The following is a 20,459-nucleotide window of genomic DNA, read 5'->3' as shown; positions in this document are numbered from 1 at the left end:
AACCCTCTAGGATGCATACCGAGAACACTAGAGCGTCTTATTGAAAGATAACACTTATCTAGATCAGTTTTAGCAGATCTAGATCAAAATCGAAGACATAAAAGTGTAGCACCAATCATTCTTGACAACTTTGCCGAAGACCCTAACCCTCTAGAATGCTTGGCAGAAACACTGGAGCGCTTGTTCATCGAGAGCTGCAATTGATCGTAGCTAGGGATGTTCAAGATAGTTGCGAACACTTTGTATTACCTCTGCTCACTATGCCTTATAAGCAAAAAACACGTTTTGCAGTCATTTTAAGTTGTCACGACTTAAGTTTGGCATGCAAACAAAGAAACATCAAATTAAAAAAAAAAACTCATCCTATGCTGGAGGCAAAATGAGCATCCCTAAAAATAAAAACATGAATTTTGTATAAAATAAAAGTAGAAAAGCTGGGTAAAAAATCCCTGAAAGAAAATTGAAAATCGGTTTACAGGCGGCTGAGAACGAACTGCTCAAAGTAAAAGATACAACTTTTTTCACAGTATTCCGCGTAAAGTTTTTTTTATCACGGTATTCGCCGAATACTATTCGGAGTGTTAAATATTTGAATATTTCACTCATATTCCTGCTCAGAGTGCAAGATGATCGATAAAAAATGACTTTCTTTGAGTGAAAGGGCTCGGGGAGAGTTGTTTGAATCGTCGCACGGTTCATTACACTTGAGTACTGGCATTTTTACCCCAATTCCCCTTAAGAATTCGAATATTTCACCCATATTTCTGCTCGGAGCAAGGCTTGGAGTGTAAAACGTCGATAAAAGTTATGAACTGAACTGAACTGAATGAGAGTTGGTTGGATCTTCACACGGTTCTCTGAACTGTCAATTTAACCCTAATTTCCCCTAAATATTCGAATATTTCCCTCATATATCTGTTTAGAGTGTAACACGGTCAATAAAAATTGGCTATCCTTGATAAAATGTTACATACTGCAATCCGAGTAGGAATATGAGTGAAATATTCAAGCTTTCAAGGTGAATAGGGGTAAAAGTGGTAGTATTATTGTTAAAAGAAACGTTCAGCGATCTAAACCATTCTCGTTCTATTTTACGAGCCGACTTACTTAAAGAACATCCATTGTTATCGACCATGTTAAAATCCTTATTTAAGAGGCGAATGAACCTAGGTTTAAAACCTCTATAATAAAAAAAAATGTTAAAATCCGAGCAAAATTATGAGTAAAACTTTCAAATGTATAAGGAAAATTGGGGTAAAAAGGGTAGCATTGTAGTTTGGAGAAACGTGCAGTGACCAAATTACTCTCATGCGATTCTCCGAGTAGTTTTACTTGAAGAAAGCTAATTTTTATCGACCTTGTTGCACCCCGAGCAAAATTATGAGTAAACCATTACAATATTGAAGGGGAATTAGGGTGAAAGTGGTAGTATTGCAGTTTACACAACCGTGTGGCGATCCACACCATTCTCATTCGATTCTACGAGTAATTTTACTTAAAGAAAGTCAACTTGTTGACCATGTTGTTGCACACCGAGAAGGAATATTAGTGAAACATTCAAGTATTGAAGGGGAATCGGGGTTAAAGTGGTAGTATTGCAGTTTAGAGAATCGTGCGGCGATCCAAACTATTTTCATTCGATTCTATGTACGTGCCATTTTACTTAATGAAAGTCAATTGTTATCGACCATATAACACCTCGAGCAGAAATATGAGATGTGGGCTTCGTGGCCGAGCGGTTAGCGGCGTCAGTCGTTTAGGTGTCTCGTAAGCCTCGGAGTGTGGGTTCGATTCCCGCTCCAGTCGGGGAAAACTTTTCGTCAAACGAAAAATTCTCCACTGGGCCACTGGGTGTTATATGTGTTGTCCGTTGTCAAATGTTAGTATTGTTCAGTCTGTAGAGGCCGCAAGGTCGTAGACGGTGTAATTGTCTTTAAAAAAAAAAATATTTAGGGGAGTTTGGGTAAAATGCACACTGTTAAAGTTAAAAGAACCATGAGACGATTCAAACCAGTCTCATTCGGTTCTCCGAGCAACTTCATTTACAGAAAGTTCTACTGTATCGAAACATTGCATTCCAAGCAGATATACACCGTGTCCAATAAGTTCTCATACAAAATCAAATTCAATTTATTTCGCATCTGTAATTATAATTTTCAAACTAAATTTATTTATTGAAAGGTCAACTAACACACACAAAATACAGCATATGTTTTGGAACTAACTGTCCTTTATCCTTCTCTGCTGATCGCTTATGTGTCGTAAGTCCAAATCAGCTGGTACGCACGCCATTTCATTGGTATTTCGTCGTATTTTAACGAGTAGAGATTTTAAGTTAAAACAAATTAGGTTCACGTCCTACCCATTGCTAGTAGCAACTATGACCAGAAGAGAAAAAATATGAGATCCTGTATTCGTAAAGAACGAAGCCGTTTTATTTTGTACAAAATATATCGTGAATTAAACAAAAATGTCCATTTTCCTGTTTTAATGAGATTAGTTATGTTAAAGGCGGGGGGAGCATCTTATCTGGTTGATTCACACCATTCTCACTTATAAAACATGCTTGTATTGCTATTGTGGTAAATTTTGTCCAAAATTTACGTTTTATGATATTTATCTTTGATATAAGGGTTATTTTCATGAAAATCAACCCAAGTTGAGCTTACTTGCAAATTTCTTACCATATCATAATTAAAACTGTGTTTTTTAGCCTTAGTATATCCATTTAGTATATAACTTGGGATACAAATTAAAAATTTATCCTTATGGACTCGATTTCGCTATCGTAGAATGAAAAACTTTTCGAACATTTTTCTTGCGTGCCGGAGAAAACGAATTTCATAAAACGGAAGCGTAATGCTAGGCTTATAAAAACAAATAGAAAATAAAATTATTCTAATCCGTATGCTTTATTTAATCAGTATTATGTGGCCTTTCGATACATGTATTCATTTTAAAAATATGAATCACATATCTATATATATCTATATATATATCTATATATATATATATCTACTAGCTGACCCGGCAAACCTTGTATTGCCCATTAAAAAGGTGATTGTGTATTGTTTAACAATTGACAAATGCTACCACACATCAGATGGATTTTATTGTTATGGTTTTTAATTTCGTCTAATCTCATACAAATTTTAGTATTTTCCAAGATTTTCTCCTGTTTATCTACTTCTAAACATAGTCACCCTGAAGACGAATTGAACCGTGCAAAAATCATGCTTTTCTTTCATAATTTAGTTGATTACAATGGCTATTAGGCCGTCCTTTATTTTGCAAAAATTGGAAATTTTTAAGTTTGCTATTGGAAAATGATCGTTTTAGCTAAGAAATGATCCTTTCAAAATTTGATGTGCGTATCTCAAGGCTAAGTGGTCCCTCAAGGGGCTTGAAGTTGTCAACAATTGTATTAATCTAAAAATTAATCTAAAAAAAACATAAAAAAAATTCCATCGAAAAAATACGCTATTATACAAAATGTATGCTTTTAGGACCTTGAAGGGCCAAAAATGTGCTTAGAATTGCGATATCTCTACTCAATTGTGATTTATTGATTAAAAACAATTTAAAAATTAACATTTTTTACGTTTTTTTTAGATCACGAAGGAAACTTATTTTATTTTGCTCAATAACTTAAAAACAAATTGAGATATCGCAATTTTGAGCACAGTTTTGGCCCTTTGGGTTCCTAAAACCGTCGGTTTAACAGAATAGCGATTTTTTTCGTACATAAAAATCATGATTTTTTGGTTCCAATACTATTTTTGACAACTGTACGCCCCTTGAGGGACCACTTATCTTTGAGATACGGACTTCAAATTTTGACGCGATCTTCCTATCTAAAACGATCATTTTCCAACAACGAACTCATAACATTTACAAATTTTGCAAAATCAGGGACAGCATAATGGGAATGCAAACTAATTTGCTTAACTATATTTAAGAATCGAATCCAGAGACCTTCATTTGGGGGCATTGTCTCATTCTTGACTAAGAATGAGATTAGAACATGCTTTTTACTTGAGAAACACACATTTTAACTAATACTTAATTTTCGAACCCACTAAGCAGAATACTCTCTTTTGAATTCAGTGCATTGATATTATGTACCTTTGATTACGCCCTGTAATGCTTGTGCTTTTGCAGATACGCGTGTTTCCAATACCACTTGCAGTCTTCCTCAGTGTTAGTGTCAGTAAGTCGGAGTGTGCGTGTCTGTCAAAGGATAGGTATTGGTGGGCGGAATGAAAAGGTACATTATATTTTTATTATAGTACTTGATTCAACATGTTTTATGTTTTAATTACCCAAACACATTTAAATTTTTATAATAATTTTCATAACAGTGTAATATGAAAGAACAGCCTAATTTTGAAAGAAGGAAAAATCACAGATGATGCAGTTTGGCAGCCAAACCAAATCTTTATCACAGAAACTTATAAGAACAAATCACCCATAGAGTTAACTAACAATCAATCAAATAAAAACCTTTGATGAAAAGTAGTATACATTTAGGATTTACTTATTAGCAGTTTATTTTGTTGCATTTGTAAACATTGGGTCCCCTTTCTAGAAGAAGGAGGGGTCTCACACTACCATAGAAGCATTTTTGTCTTAATAATCCTTCACATGTCATTTTTGGTTTCCTTTTCTTTATTGTATCTCGAGTTACGCACACGGTTGCAAAAATTCCGAAGCTCCCAACGAACGCGAGTTTTTGTTTTTGTCTTTTCACCACACCGCTTCTGACGTTGAAGCCCCTGTCCTTCACGGAGGCAATTGAAAAGAGAATAAAAATTCTCTCGTCGCTCACACTGGGGAGACGGCGAGGTTCAAAAGCAACATTTTTTCTGTGACCGGCACTCAAACGACAAAAATTCACCACGCTTGCTTATGGTGACTTGGTGCATCACAGAATTTTCATAGGAATCATTGACTTTTTAATTTTCAATGATTGTTTGCCTCGCGTTTTTGAAATGATAAAAAACGGGAAATTTTGCAGTCACGCAGTAGAAAAAGTATCATCACACTCACCACGAGTGAGCATATGGGATGATACATTTTCATCCGAATTTGCGCTTTGGTAACTGAGTTTTATCACTTTGAAATTTCGAGCGAGATTTCAATGATGCTGATGACGCACTACGCGTCGTTAAAGCCAATTCATAAATTCATATGAATTTTCGTACCGGTGCATTAGATTAACCTCTCTTATGCCGATCACAGAACCTCATGACGACTAAGGAATTATCGTCCAGTATATTCACTATGGCCACTTCCACGATTGTTTGTCGACCTGGCACCAAACGCTCCCTGATATCCATCCCCTTTTATTAGTCAATCGTTGCACTCGATCCACTCCCGGTCATCTCTGTGACACAACCGCCAAGTAGCTAGCGATTCATCGGGTTTCGGCTGTCTAGTAACGATTTTTCATACTCAAAGTACACCTCCGCTATTAGATATACGTATACAATAAAATGTTCTACGTACTGTAACCTAACGTTAATATCCTAATTAGATTCTATTTGTATGATCGATGCGGGACGATAGGGAGAATTTTTATATACTTTGTTTTTTTTTTTAAACTTTTCATTTGAATTGTGCTTGCGACTTGCGAATGAAATTCAGCAAATGTATAACTGTTGAGTAGCTGTTGAACTCTCGTGTGAATTCGTCTGCTATACTGCAGGAAATTAAGAATGAGGATTGACCAACAATATTGAATGAGTGTGGGGGGGGGGGGGGGTATGAGAGCGATCGGCGAACAATCAAGGAAAGTCGTAGTTCTGATGAAAACCACGTTCGAATCGCTTCGAGGCGGAGTACCCACCGAGAAGAATTATCTGGAATATTAAAACACGAACTGCCCGCGAGTGATTACCTGACGCGAGACATGGTGTGAACCGAATATACTCTGCGGCGGATGCGGCACCGCATATATACCCTTTGGATTCCACTGGGACCGCGAACCTCTACAGCATCTACCAGGGTGTCTTCCTTATTGATTCACCGTGTGGTCTGTAATCGCGTGTGGACCTCCGGTCTGTCCCTTAATGGATTGGACCTCTGGACACGACTGTCCTGTCTGGCCAATATCAGCAGAATCGGCCTTTCCAGCAATGGCGACGCCTTTCCGCTACTATCCGGCTGCCGCTGGTGATCCGAGACCTAGTGCCTACTCGTAGATATACGTACTATCGTTGCTAGACCAAGGCCTCTATCCCGTCGAACGATCAATGTCACCAGCTGAAACCAATTTATTCTGTCGAACTTGGCAGTCGGCACACATTGTTGTCATTTCAAATTTGACAATTATTGGGCTCATTGCAGCACCGCACTCTAGATTGGTTTTGTTTGCGCCCGTGTGGAACTTCTCTCTCAGCTCATTTCCGGTTCATTTCTTTGGGAGTCCCCCGTTCAAAAGACCGGAGAGGTCTCACACCAAGCTAAGAACCTTCCCCGGCCTCAACAGTACCCACATACAAAATTTCACACCGATCGGTTCAGTAGTTTCTGAATGCATAGCGGTCAGACCGACAGACAGACAGACAGACAGACAGACAGACAGACAGACAGAAATTCATTTTTATATATATCTATATTTCTCCAAAAAAAATCATCTTAGTATTCTTTCAAAAAGCATTCATGCCCACGGATTTCTTTAAAAATATTTCCAAGGATTTCTCTAGAGATTCTTTCAGGAACTCCCTGGAATTTGACTTAACTATTCTTCGGGAGTTTCTTGAAAGTGGTAAACGGGTCCTCAGAAATATCTTCCGAAATTCCTCCTGGGATTTCTTAAGGGGTTCTATGGGAAGTTTCTTCAATGATTGCAACTTAAGTTCATGTATGTGTATTCCATAATGTATTTTTTCAAACATTTCTAGCCTCTAGAAATTTTGTGTAAATTTATTGCAGGAGTTTTTCTTTGGAATTTCTCTAAAAGTTCTTTGAGAATTTTATCTAGAATTTCTTCTTGAAATTTCTCAAAGAATTTCTTTCAGGAATTCCTCCAAGCGTTTCTTCAAAAGGTGCGATTCCTAGAGATTTTTTTGTAAAGATATGGAGATGTTCTTGTAGTTTTTTTCTTAGAAAATCATAAATTTTGCCAGAAACTTTTTATAAATTATTGTTTTAACTTCTCCCGAGGTTCCGTGAGGTATTATTACATGTATCCACAGATTTTCTCCGGCATTTATTTAGAAATTCCTCTGGAAAACTCTCAAGCGAAATTTCTGGAAGTTTCTCTAGAGGTTTCTCCAATAGTTTAGGGATTCCTTCAGGCATTTGGATTGATTCTGACCTTCTTTGAGAGATCCTTTCAGATTTTTTTTTTTTTTCAAACGATTCTCCCAAGAATTTCCGCTGAAATTACAACAGAATCTATTCGTTAGCATTTTTCAAAGACATTTTTCAAGAAATCTTTCTACGAATACATACAGAAGACTCTCTAGTAATGACTCAAAAGATAATTTTAAACATTTCTTCTGTAACGATAACGATGAACCTGGACGTGTTAGTGGAATACCTGTAAGTAAAAAGAAAATCGAGTGAAGTACTGTTACTTTTAATGCCCTGTAAGAATTTGCTGCCATTGACAGACACGTATTTTGCCCACAACTTATGGTCGTCTTCAGTGTCTCGAACAGTCGAGTCAAGTACAAGACACTAAAGACGACCTTACAGTTGAGGTCGAAATACGTATCTGTCAAAGGATGCAAAATTTAAGAGAAATTAAAAGGAACAGAACTTAGCCAAATTTTCTTTTTTCTTTAGTAAGTTTTGTCAAGGAAATCTCCCTAATAAAATTTAAGAATTTCTTCTAACTAATAGAGATTTGGATTCTTCTAAAAAAATAATATATTTTTGATTGAAACTAAGGGATTTATTAAGACAATCCTCCAGGGATCTCTTTGAAATTCCTTCAGGGATTCCTTAAACAAATCTTCAGTAATTTTTGAGCAATTTCTGAAAAACTTCTGGAATATCCCTAGAGGAATATCTGAGTAAATTCTGCAGGGATTTCTACAGCTATCTCAGGAGAAACTACTGATGGCACCGTAAGAGCACTTAAAAAAAACATGGAAATATATGTAGAAATCATTGGAGGAATTTCTCAATAAATTCTCAGAGAAACTTTGGTGAGATTTTCCAAAGAAATCCTTGAAGGATTTGTAAAGAATTTTTTAGAATTTCTGAACTCTATGTAAGAACTTTTGAAAAATTCCCTTGTTGAAATAACCAAGCAATCCCTAAAATTCTGAAGAAGGTTAAAAAATATTACCTCAAATGAATTTCAGGAGAAATCCGAGCAGAAATTTTTGAGAGAAACTTAATAGGAATTTCTGCAGAAATCTTCAGTAGAATTGAATAAATCTATGGTGAATATCCGAAGAAATCCTTGGAAAACTCTTACAGGAAGAATTTTCTAAAAGCTTCCTGGAGAAACTTCTTGGGAATCCCTTGTAAGGAACTTATGGGAACTTCCTGAGAAATTCTTTGAATCAATTCGTTAAGGATTTATTGAAAAGTATTCTCGGAAAAATCTGTGCACGAACCTGAAACCTGAAAAACGCATAGATAAGCGTCTTCAAAAATCTGTGGAAAAAAACTAAGATATGTCTAAAGGAATTTCTGTAGAAATTTCTAGGAAATATGTTTAAATAAGTTTCTTATAGAAATGTTATATGTTGGCGAAATCCTGATGGAATTTCTGTACGAAATCACAATTTATGGAGGAATTCCTGTAGGGAAGATTCTGAATGAATATGTGGAAAATTTTCACAAGAAACAACTGGAATAATTTATTGAAGAATCTCTGATAGAATTTCTATAAATATCGCTGTAGAAAAGTTTGTGAAGGAAATATGCGATGGAACTCGTAGAAATCTACCTGAGGCGCTGTCTATAATTTACGTAGACTTTTTTGGGCCATCTCATACGCCATACGCCATACGCCATAATCTTTTATTCGGAATGTCAGTTATGGAAGGACAAATTTCCGTTAGCGTTTACTGATGCTTTTAAACGCTTTGGACCATTTATATTTTATCGAATTTTAGATAGTAGCAATGGCAACTGTTGATGTTTTATAGCGAATTTTTGCTCTTTTATTTTTTATATTCACCAAAAGTACCCACGTACAAAGTTTCACGCCGATCGGTTCAGTAGTTTCCGAATCCATAGCGGTAAGACAGACAGACAGACAGACAGACAGACAGACAGACAGACAGACAGACAGACAGACAGACAGACAGACGGAAATTCATTTTTATATATATAGATATCTCATCAAATATTGCGAATATCGAATCAAAAATTTTATGGTGTCATTCTCGTAGTTGCCAGCAGTTCCTGTCAAAGAAATAGTTTCTAGAACAATAAGTTATTTTTTGATAAATCATCGAAAGAAGTTTGAAAATAAGGCCCTTTTATAATGTCACTTTTATGGCTCGATGAATATGATATGATATGATATTCTCATAAGGGGTTGTCTATTTATTTCGTAAGGGTTTATGGGTGGAGGGGGTGTTCGAGAAAGCTCACGCGCCATACAAAAATGCTCAGGTTCTCGTGTAGAAAAGTCGAAAAATCCTCTTAAGTATGTAAGAAATGGATAGCACTTAATTGTTGCCGAACCCCATAGAGGCCAGGTCAATGTTTAAGCGTCTCTATATTTCCCCTCGTATAGATTGTCTACATTAATGTTTTATGTGTTGAATTTATTTGAACGATTTTCCTTTGAAAGACCTACATGGCTTATCAAAAGTACCTTACGCAACCGCAGCCCAGACAAAAGGATGTGATTTGATGGCAATGAATTATCCCGCCTTATCAGGTGTGAAAATTCAAGACCCTTTGAACATATGAAAGCAAATCAAAGATATTGGTAATGTGTACTAACGGAACTTGGTATTTTTCATACTCACAATATGCAATAGCTTCTCCGAGCAACGGCTAGATATTGTGCCCCAATGCACCGAGATTCCATGAATTCAATGCTACGCAGCGCACTACGTAATGGATCGATACCTACGACATCCTTGATCCAATCAAGCAGTATACGCTGGCCGTTAACATAATCGACATGGTCTGGCTATTCTTAACGTACTGTTTATTGCTATTGATCCTCAGTCCGGACTTCCTGTGGTTTGCAATCATCATTGAATATGTGGTACACCATGATCGCTGGTAACTTCGTATTACTCCTGGATAGCGTCTTGACACTGGCACATCCGGTCCGTCCTCATTGATTTGTCCTTGATCAAACAGACTTTGCCACTGACACCCGTAGCCTAGAAAGGTTTAAATTTTGCTTGTATGTTGTAAAACAGATCAATTGCGGTTGTTTTAATGAATTCCAAAAAATGGTTCTACTTACGCTAGTGAAATGTTGCAAGCTTTCCGTTGGTCGAAGGGGAGTTGATTTTCATACTTCCCGCCAGGTCGACCAGAGAAGCAATGTGCCCAAATGCAAGTCAACAATATTATTTACCGTATGGAGCGATTACCATTCCTTTTATCCTTGGGCAGCCTTAGCCTTGTTTTTCACCTTCCTGATTTTCTTCAGACCATCCATGCTGGACCTTAGCACTTTCGAGTAGGTTTCCATAAACTTTGCCACTTCGTCATGCCGAACGACGGTCGACAGCTTTTTCGAACGCGATCGGGCCCTAATCAGACACTAAAACTCGGCAGGTTTCGGAAGCGGTGGATTGCCCTCGCAGGGCTTTGGTCGATTGTGGCCATCGTATCGTTTGATGGTCACTGTGAAGGAGGAATCGCTCCGGGCCGATCATTGCTTCATTGCTGAGCAGAACCACTTTCCGTGGTGGCACTATCGGACCCGTGGCACCTAAACGAATACTGCCGGTACCGAGATGTACGGGAAAATAATGGAAAACTTTTTTTTTTAAGCGGTGGAAACGTAAACATTTTTGAAATGTTGATTCCACATAGCCGTCCCGGCAAACGTCGTACTGCCTGCCTACTGTGTTTTTTGACGTACAGCTCCATAGGGACGTCCCCTGCAAAGTCATCTGTATGGGAGCCCCCCGTTCCAGAGACCGGAGAGGTCCCGCACCAAGCTAAGAACCTTCCCCGGTCCCTAAAGCACTCACATACAAAATTTCACACCGATCGGTTCAGTAGTTTCCGAATGCATAGCGGTCAGACAGACAGACAGACAGACAGACAGACAGACGGAAATTCATTTTTATATATTCTATATATATATATATATATATATATATATATATATATATATATATATATATATATATATATATATATAAAAATGAATTTCTGTCTGTCTGTCTGTCTGTCTGTCTGTCTGTCTGTCTGTCGGTCTGACCGCTATGCATTCAGAAACTACTGAACCGATCGGTGTGAAATTTTGTATGTGGGTACTGTTGAGGCCGGGGAAGGTTCTTAGCTTGGTGTGAGACCTCTCCGGTCTTTTGAACGGGGGACTCCCAAAGAAATGAACCGGAAATGAGCTGAGAGAGAAGTTCCACACGGGCGCAAACAAAACCAATCTAGAGTGCGGTGCTGCAATGAGCCCAATAATTGTCAAATTTGAAATGACAACAATGTGTGCCGACTGCCAAGTTCGACAGAATAAATTGGTTTCAGCTGGTGACATTGATCGTTCGACGGGATAGAGGCCTTGGTCTAGCAACGATAGTACGTATATCTACGAGTAGGCACTAGGTCTCGGATCACCAGCGGCAGCCGGATAGTAGCGGAAAGGCGTCGCCATTGCTGGAAAGGCCGATTCTGCTGATATTGGCCAGACAGGACAGTCGTGTCCAGAGGTCCAATCCATTAAGGGACAGACCGGAGGTCCACACGCGATTACAGACCACACGGTGAATCAATAAGGAAGACACCCTGGTAGATGCTGTAGAGGTTCGCGGTCCCAGTGGAATCCAAAGGGTATATATGCGGTGCCGCATCCGCCGCAGAGTATATTCGGTTCACACCATGTCTCGCGTCAGGTAATCACTCGCGGGCAGTTCGTGTTTTAATATTCCAGATAATTCTTCTCGGTGGGTACTCCGCCTCGAAGCGATTCGAACGTGGTTTTCATCAGAACTACGACTTTCCTTGATTGTTCGCCGATCGCTCTCATACCCCCCCCCCCCCCCCCACACTCATTCAATATTGTTGGTCAATCCTCATTCTTAATTTCCTGCAGTATAGCAGACGAATTCACACGAGAGTTCAACAGCTACTCAACAGTTATACATTTGCTGAATTTCATTCGCAAGTCGCAAGCACAATTCAAATGAAAAGTTTAAAAAAAAAAACAAAGTATATAAAAATTCTCCCTATCGTCCCGCATCGATCATACAAATAGAATCTAATTAGGATATTAACGTTAGGTTACAGTACGTAGAACATTTTATTGTATACGTATATCTAATAGCGGAGGTGTACTTTGAGTATGAAAAATCGTTACTAGACAGCCGAAACCCGATGAATCGCTAGCTACTTGGCGGTTGTGTCACAGAGATGACCGGGAGTGGATCGAGTGCAACGATTGACTAATAAAAGGGGATGGATATCAGGGAGCGTTTGGTGCCAGGTCGACAAACAATCGTGGAAGTGGCCATAGTGAATATACTGGACGATAATTCCTTAGTCGTCATGAGGTTCTGTGATCGGCATAAGAGAGGTTAATCTAATGCACCGGTACGAAAATTCATATGAATTTATGAATTGGCTTTAACGACGCGTAGTGCGTCATCAGCATCATTGAAATCTCGCTCGAAATTTCAAAGTGATAAAACTCAGTTACCAAAGCGCAAATTCGGATGAAAATGTATCATCCCATATGCTCACTCGTGGTGAGTGTGATGATACTTTTTCTACTGCGTGACTGCAAAATTTCCCGTTTTTTATCATTTCAAAAACGCGAGGCAAACAATCATTGAAAATTAAAAAGTCAATGATTCCTATGAAAATTCTGTGATGCACCAAGTCACCATAAGCAAGCGTGGTGAATTTTTGTCGTTTGAGTGCCGGTCACAGAAAAAATGTTGCTTTTGAACCTCGCCGTCTCCCCAGTGTGAGCGACGAGAGAATTTTTATTCTCTTTTCAATTGCCTCCGTGAAGGACAGGGGCTTCAACGTCAGAAGCGGTGTGGTGAAAAGACAAAAACAAAAACTCGCGTTCGTTGGGAGCTTCGGAATTTTTGCAACCGTGTGCGTAACTCGAGATACAATAAAGAAAAGGAAACCAAAAATGACATGTGAAGGATTATTAAGACAAAAATGCTTCTATGGTAGTGTGAGACCCCTCCTTCTTCTAGAAAGGGGACCCAATGTTTACAAATGCAACAAAATAAACTGCTAATAAGTAAATCCTAAATGTATACTACTTTTCATCAAAGGTTTTTATTTGATTGATTGTTAGTTAACTCTATGGGTGATTTGTTCTTATAAGTTTCTGTGATAAAGATTTGGTTTGGCTGCCAAACTGCATCATCTGTGATTTTTCCTTCTTTCAAAATTAGGCTGTTCTTTCATATTACACTGTTATGAAAATTATTATAAAAATTTAAATGTGTTTGGGTAATTAAAACATAAAACATGTTGAATCAAGTACTATAATAAAAATATAATGTACCTTTTCATTCCGCCCACCAATACCTATCCTTTGACAGACACGCACACTCCGACTTACTGACACTAACACTGAGGAAGACTGCAAGTGGTATTGGAAACACGCGTATCTGCAAAAGCACAAGCATTACAGGGCGTAATCAAAGGTACATAATATCAATGCACTGAATTCAAAAGAGAGTATTCTGCTTAGTGGGTTCGAAAATTAAGTATTAGTTAAAATGTGTGTTTCTCAAGTAAAAAGCATGTTCTAATCTCATTCTTAGTCAAGAATGAGACAATGCCCCCAAATGAAGGTCTCTGGATTCGATTCTTAAATATAGTTAAGCAAATTAGTTTGCATTCCCATTATGCTGTCCCTGATTTTGCAAAATTTGTAAATGTTATGAGTTCGTTGTTGGAAAATGATCGTTTTAGATAGGAAGATCGCGTCAAAATTTGAAGTCCGTATCTCAAAGATAAGTGGTCCCTCAAGGGGCGTACAGTTGTCAAAAATAGTATTGGAACCAAAAAATCATGATTTTTATGTACGAAAAAAATCGCTATTCTGTTAAACCGACGGTTTTAGGAACCCAAAGGGCCAAAACTGTGCTCAAAATTGCGATATCTCAATTTGTTTTTAAGTTATTGAGCAAAATAAAATAAGTTTCCTTCGTGATCTAAAAAAAACGTAAAAAATGTTAATTTTTAAATTGTTTTTAATCAATAAATCACAATTGAGTAGAGATATCGCAATTCTAAGCACATTTTTGGCCCTTCAAGGTCCTAAAAGCATACATTTTGTATAATAGCGTATTTTTTCGATGGAATTTTTTTTATGTTTTTTTTAGATTAATTTTTAGATTAATACAATTGTTGACAACTTCAAGCCCCTTGAGGGACCACTTAGCCTTGAGATACGCACATCAAATTTTGAAAGGATCATTTCTTAGCTAAAACGATCATTTTCCAATAGCAAACTTAAAAATTTCCAATTTTTGCAAAATAAAGGACGGCCTAATAGCCATTGTAATCAACTAAATTATGAAAGAAAAGCATGATTTTTGCACGGTTCAATTCGTCTTCAGGGTGACTATGTTTAGAAGTAGATAAACAGGAGAAAATCTTGGAAAATACTAAAATTTGTATGAGATTAGACGAAATTAAAAACCATAACAATAAAATCCATCTGATGTGTGGTAGCATTTGTCAATTGTTAAACAATACACAATCACCTTTTTAATGGGCAATACAAGGTTTGCCGGGTCAGCTAGTGTGAAATAAAATGATATTTTCTAAATTTGTATGTTGTATGAGAATTTATTGGACACGGTGTACGTGAGAAATATGAAAAGCAGTAGGGGATACTGGAGTAAAATAGCTATATCTCAGTTTCGGGAGCTTTGCGATGGTTCAGATAGCTTGCATCGATACTCAGGGTAATTTTACATATGGCTGGTCCTTCTCTTATGTATTACATTCTACTCCAGGAAAAGATGCATGTTAAAAATTGCAAAGAATAGGGGATATTGAGGTGATTTGGAAATATTTCAATTTTCAAGGCCGTGCGGTGAACCAAACGAGCTTCATTCAATACTACGAAAGTTTTTACACATTTACGAGTTTAATAACTCATTTGTTCTGCACTTCAGTCGGGAATAAATTAGAATTTTCCCAAAAATGTAAGAGAAAGCAGAGTAAAACAAGCTCAATACACTGATTTACAGCATCGTGCGGTGCATGACACAATGACACCTTCCTTATACACATACGGATTCCAAAACAAAATTAAAACGGCGTTTAACAAGTAAAACATAAAAATTGATCTTTTGGTTTTTAAATTTAAAACCGTCGTTCCGTCCTGCGTTTATGTTTGAGTTTGTCACATTCGGTCCTGCCAACAAGCTGCAATGATTGTGCCAAAACCACTAAGGAGGGAAATTGGACCTATAAGGGATAAGATAAAGTTGGAAGTATCCCTACACCCTGAATATTTTTGCAGCTAATCAGCAAATTTTGCGGGATTTTGCCATGCTGAATGCATGCAGCAATATAAATTGCTAAATTTCAGCACAGTTTTCTGAAACATCCAGCAATTTGCGCTGATAGGGCACAAAGTTGTGCTGGACTCCAGCAAAATTTGCTGAAAATTCAGCAAATCGTTTTGCTGATATTAACTTTGCTGTAAGTGTTTGGTGCGTAAACTCAATTGTCGGAACAAGTTAGAGAGTAAATCATTGAATATTCTAGAGATTCCTTAAAATTTGCAGAACTGCATTCCAGAACTGCGAGCTGGCTGCATGGCCAAAAACAACGCTCATTCGCCTAGCGGTAGTTTTCCAGAAGGAAATCTTCAAATCCTCCAGGAACACCTTCCGAGATTTCTGCAAAAGTTCCGGCAGGAGATTTTACTAGGGTTAATTCAGTGATATCTCTGTAGTGATTTCCCCAGGATTTTTTCTTGGATTCCTCCAGGATTTTCAACAATTTTTCAAGGAGTTTATTCAGTTATTCATCCAAGAAGTTCTTCAAGGATTTCTTCCGGGGTGCATTCACGTTAGGGTTCATTCAGAAAGTTCTCCTACAACTCATCCAGGAATTTCATCAGAAATTTACTCAGGAATTTACTCAGGAATTTATTCTGGGATTCATTTAGGATTTCTTTCAAGCAGGATTTTTTTCAAGGATTCCTTCGCGTTATTTTTTATTGATTTCTCTAGGGATTTCATCAGGGGCTCCCCCAGTTGTTCCTTCAGGAATTCATCCGCGAATTTCTCTTGGAATTCCATTAGCGTTCTCCTGGAATTCATTGAGGAATTTCATTTGAAGTTCCTTGAGGGATTTCTCCTGGAATTCCTTGAAAAGTTTTCTTCAGGATTTCCTTTAGGGACTCCTCCAATAACTCTCTCTGGGATTCCTCTAAGAAATTCTTCTCCGGGAATTTCTTAATGGATTTCTTCTGGAATTTCTTGAAGGATTTTCCAGGAACTGCTCCAGGGATTTCTTCGGTAACTCTTCAGGATTTTTTTCAGGAATTCCTTAAAAATTAATCCTAGAATTCTATATAGGATTTTTCCTGGAAATTCTTGAGGTATTCCGGCTATTTCTTCATGAGTTCTTTCAGGAATTGCTCTAGGGATTTCTCCAAGAACTCCTCCAGGGAATTCTTCAGGACCTCCTTCATGGATTTCTCTAAAAAGCTGCTTGGGAGCTACTTCTTGGATTCCTCTAGGTATTCTTTTTCTCCAGGATCTTCTTCTATAAATTTCTCCTAGAATTTTTAAGGAACTTCAACAGATGTTTATTCAGTTTTATTCAAGGAATTCCATTACGGACTTTTTCTAGAGTTCCTTGAGGGATTTTTTTCTGGAATTTCTTGAAGGATTGCAATTTCTACAGAGGTTTATCCAGCAAGTTATTCCGAGATTTCTTCAGGGGTTTGATAAAGCGTTTCTTCATTAATTTATTTAGTATTACACCAAATTCAATTCAAAACTGAATCAACAATATTTCTCCTAATACACGGTTCTTGGCTGCCGTTCTCCATCCTCGGTCACGCACGATGCTCGTCAAGTCATGCTCCACCTGATCCGCCCATCGTGCTCTCTGCGCTTCACGCCTTCTTGTGCCAACCGGATCTGTCACGAACACCAACTTTGCAGGGTTGTTGTCCGGCACTCTTGAAACATGCTCTGCCCATCGTATCCTTCTGACTTTGGCCACCTTCTGGATGCTGGGTTCGCCATAAAGTGCAGCGAATTCCTTGAGAGAATCATACACGAAGTTCATCATAGTTTCGTCTATTTTTGCAGGTGTTCCTCAGAGATTTTTTCCAAGGATTTTTCCAGGATTTTGTTCAAGGATTTCTCCAGCTATTCCATCAAGAATTTCTACGAGGATTCCTTTAAGAATTTCGTTACGAATTTCTACAGCAGCTCCTCATGCAGCTCAATCCAGTGATTTCGCCAGAAACTCCTTTTGTGAATTCTCTAGAAGTTCATTTTGAAGTTTCTCCGGAAATTTCTTCGGTGATTCTTCCAGGGATTCTTCCAGGAACTTTTTCAGGGATTCTTCCTGGAGTCTTTCACGAGTTCATCCAGAAGCATTTTTCAGAGATTCTTCCAGGAGCTCCTCCAGGAGCATTTTTCAGGAATTATTTAAGGAGATCCAGGGATTCTTCAGTGGTTCCCTCAAGGATTCATCTGGTAGCATACTCAGAACGATCCATTTTTTTATAATACACGCAAAAACAAACTCCAACGCTTACAGTAACGTCTTTTAAACTGCATATCCGTACAAACGAAGTTTTCTGCAAAACATTATCGTACAGCCTTTTTCCGGGGATCTCATGAGCTCATTCAGCGATTGCACCTGAAGTTCCTCTTGTGATTTCTCTAGGAGTTCCTTGTGGTTTCACATGAAGTTACTTCATGTGATTCCTCCACAAGTTTATCCAGGGATTCCTCCAGGAACTTTTTCAGGGATTCTCCCAGTATTTCCCTTCAGGAGCACCCCCAGGAGCATTTTTAAGAGATTCTTGAAGGAGACCCTTTAGAATTTTTTTACAGGAATTCCTTCAAAAACTCCTCCTGGAGTACACTCAAGGATTCTTCCAGCAGTTGCTTCGAAGGTTTCCCTAAGTAAGCCCAGCTTGCCTGTAGCATTCGGCTAACAAAGCCTTCCCGAGAAGAAGTTAAAATCAAAACAATATCATCATTTGATATTCCTCAGTGAAGTACTCAAGATCATAATAAGCTATTGGTTTATTTGACATAAGAGATAAAAGATCAACAATAAGATCAAAAATTAGTATATGGGAAAGAACATAATAATATCTCATTTTGATATTATAAGATCAGACTTATATCTGGGGAGATCTGGGCTGTAGCACATCAAACTAATATCATAAAATATCTGACAGATGGATTAGAGTAAAAAAAATAAAAATGGCCGCGACCAGAATCGAACTTATGACCTTGTGATTTATGAGCAGTGACATTACCACTGCGACTCATATCTGAAATTAGGAGATAACAAGAGCATCAAGTTCTACGTTTTCCAAGGTATTTGCGACTCATGGTAGCTGTGTTGGTTTGGTCTCGCCGTGTTGTAGATGAGTGTGTAAAAGAACTAATTTTGATCATGAACAGTAGTTTTCAGATCTTACAATTTTCGGATGTTATAGATGAATGTGTGAAAGAACTGATTTTGATCTTGAGCAGTAATTTTCAGATCTGTCGATTTCTGGATGTTTCAGATGGAAACGTGAAGAGCTAATTTTGATCTTTATCTGTATTTTTCAGATTTCCCAATGATAAATGTTCTATTGCAGAATATTAATACAGTTTCCACCCAACATTTTAAAACTGAAGCGATAGTATGGAAAATAAAAATGAATTAAGGTTCAATTAGTTATTGCATATTTTCCTAAACTAAGAGAACACTTTTCTCTAGGTATAGATGATTTCACATTTTATGATTATTCTCTGAATTGTTAACAAAGCTTGTATTCCAATTTTTAAAAACACGTGTAGAAAAACGTGTAGAAACATGTTTGGTTTATTTTGCGCCTAAAACAGGACGAATTTCCACCAATAGGACGCAATCAGTGAAGTACTAGATTGTTGTAAGTAGCTGAATTTTTGAATGGTGAGAAGGTAAATTCTCCATTTCTGCAATAAAATGACGCAAAAAGCGTGGCTGTCATGATTGCTTGCCTAATTTAATGCTGTTTGAGCAAAACTTTGGGTAACTGTGTTTTTGTTTTCTCCATTTCTTGCAACAAAATTTTCCAAAGTTTTGTTCTTCTTCTTCTTCTTCTTTATGGCTCGACGTCCCCACTGGGACTTGGCCTGCCTCGCTTCAACTTAGTGTTCTTTGAGCACTTCCACAGTTATTAATTGAATGGCTTTCTTTGCCTGCCTTGCGAAACGCATACAAATCTGGGACAACCTTTGAAATAACATTTTTCAAAATTCTTAAACTAATCCTAATCCAAATTTTAGTACTAAATGTCGGGATAATGAATGGAAAATTAAGCAAATCATTGTCATGGAGTTTGCATAAATATTGCGTAAAATTTACATCAGCTAATAAACAATGAATTAAAAAGAAGTATTTGTGCAATAATTTTCCCTAAAAAATAAGATATTCTACAACAATTACCACTCTACTCATTTATTACTTATTGATCATCTCATTTAGTTTTGTCAATCAGAGCTGTCATGATGTTTAGATTTTTTAAGTAGTTTCTCTTAAACCTGCATCAATGGTCTCCAACAAGATTTTTAAAGACAAGTAATTAATGATTACTTTCGATTTCTCTGAGTAATCAGGTATTCACAAGTAATCTGAGTAATCAGTAGTAATCTTGAGTAATGAATAGTAATCTTGAGTAATCAATAGTAATCTTGGTAATCAATAAGTAATCATAATAATCACAGTAATCAATGAGTAGCCAGACTAATTTTTTGAGTAGTGACAGGTAATCAATTTAGTTGGAAACCCCTTGCAATATATGTCCCAAAAGATGGTATACATATAATATACATATAGTTTAGTGTGGAGCGGACCCGACGTGATGTGTAGAATACTTGACTATCACGCCGAGAACCTGGGATCGAATCCCACTCCCGACAAACTCGTAAAATGTGAGTTCTTCCTTCGGAAGGGAAGTAAAACGCCCTAGATGAACTAGCCTAGGACTAAAAATCTCGGTGATACAGATAAATAATATATATATAATTTAGTTCTACAAATGTCATTGCAATTTAATTTCTGTTAGAACCTAGGTTAGAACTGTTCTCACTACTCACCTGTCGGAAAACGTAGTC

General features: G+C 37.5%; 2 protein-coding genes across 4 annotated transcripts in view; one reads left to right on the top strand and one right to left on the bottom strand.

Moving 5' to 3' along the window:
- LOC134289600 (xaa-Pro dipeptidase-like) overlaps window positions 1–20,453 on the bottom strand; it is a 131,998-nt gene extending 111,545 nt beyond the window's left edge. Inside the window, exon 1 of the mRNA XM_062855662.1 lies at window positions 20,442–20,453. The gene's annotated coding sequence lies outside the window, so the exon portion shown is untranslated. The remainder of the gene's footprint in view (window positions 1–20,441) is intronic.
- The window catches only part of LOC109432273 (xaa-Pro dipeptidase), a 757,159-nt gene that overhangs the window by 499,150 nt on the left and 237,550 nt on the right, over window positions 1–20,459 (top strand). The gene's annotated exons all lie outside the window — the stretch shown is intronic.

The sequence above is a fragment of the Aedes albopictus genome, chromosome 3 (genome assembly GCF_035046485.1).
Source record: "Aedes albopictus strain Foshan chromosome 3, AalbF5, whole genome shotgun sequence".
Classification (NCBI taxonomy): Eukaryota; Metazoa; Arthropoda; class Insecta; order Diptera; family Culicidae; genus Aedes; species Aedes albopictus.
This window is presented reverse-complemented; position numbering and strand designations above follow the sequence as displayed.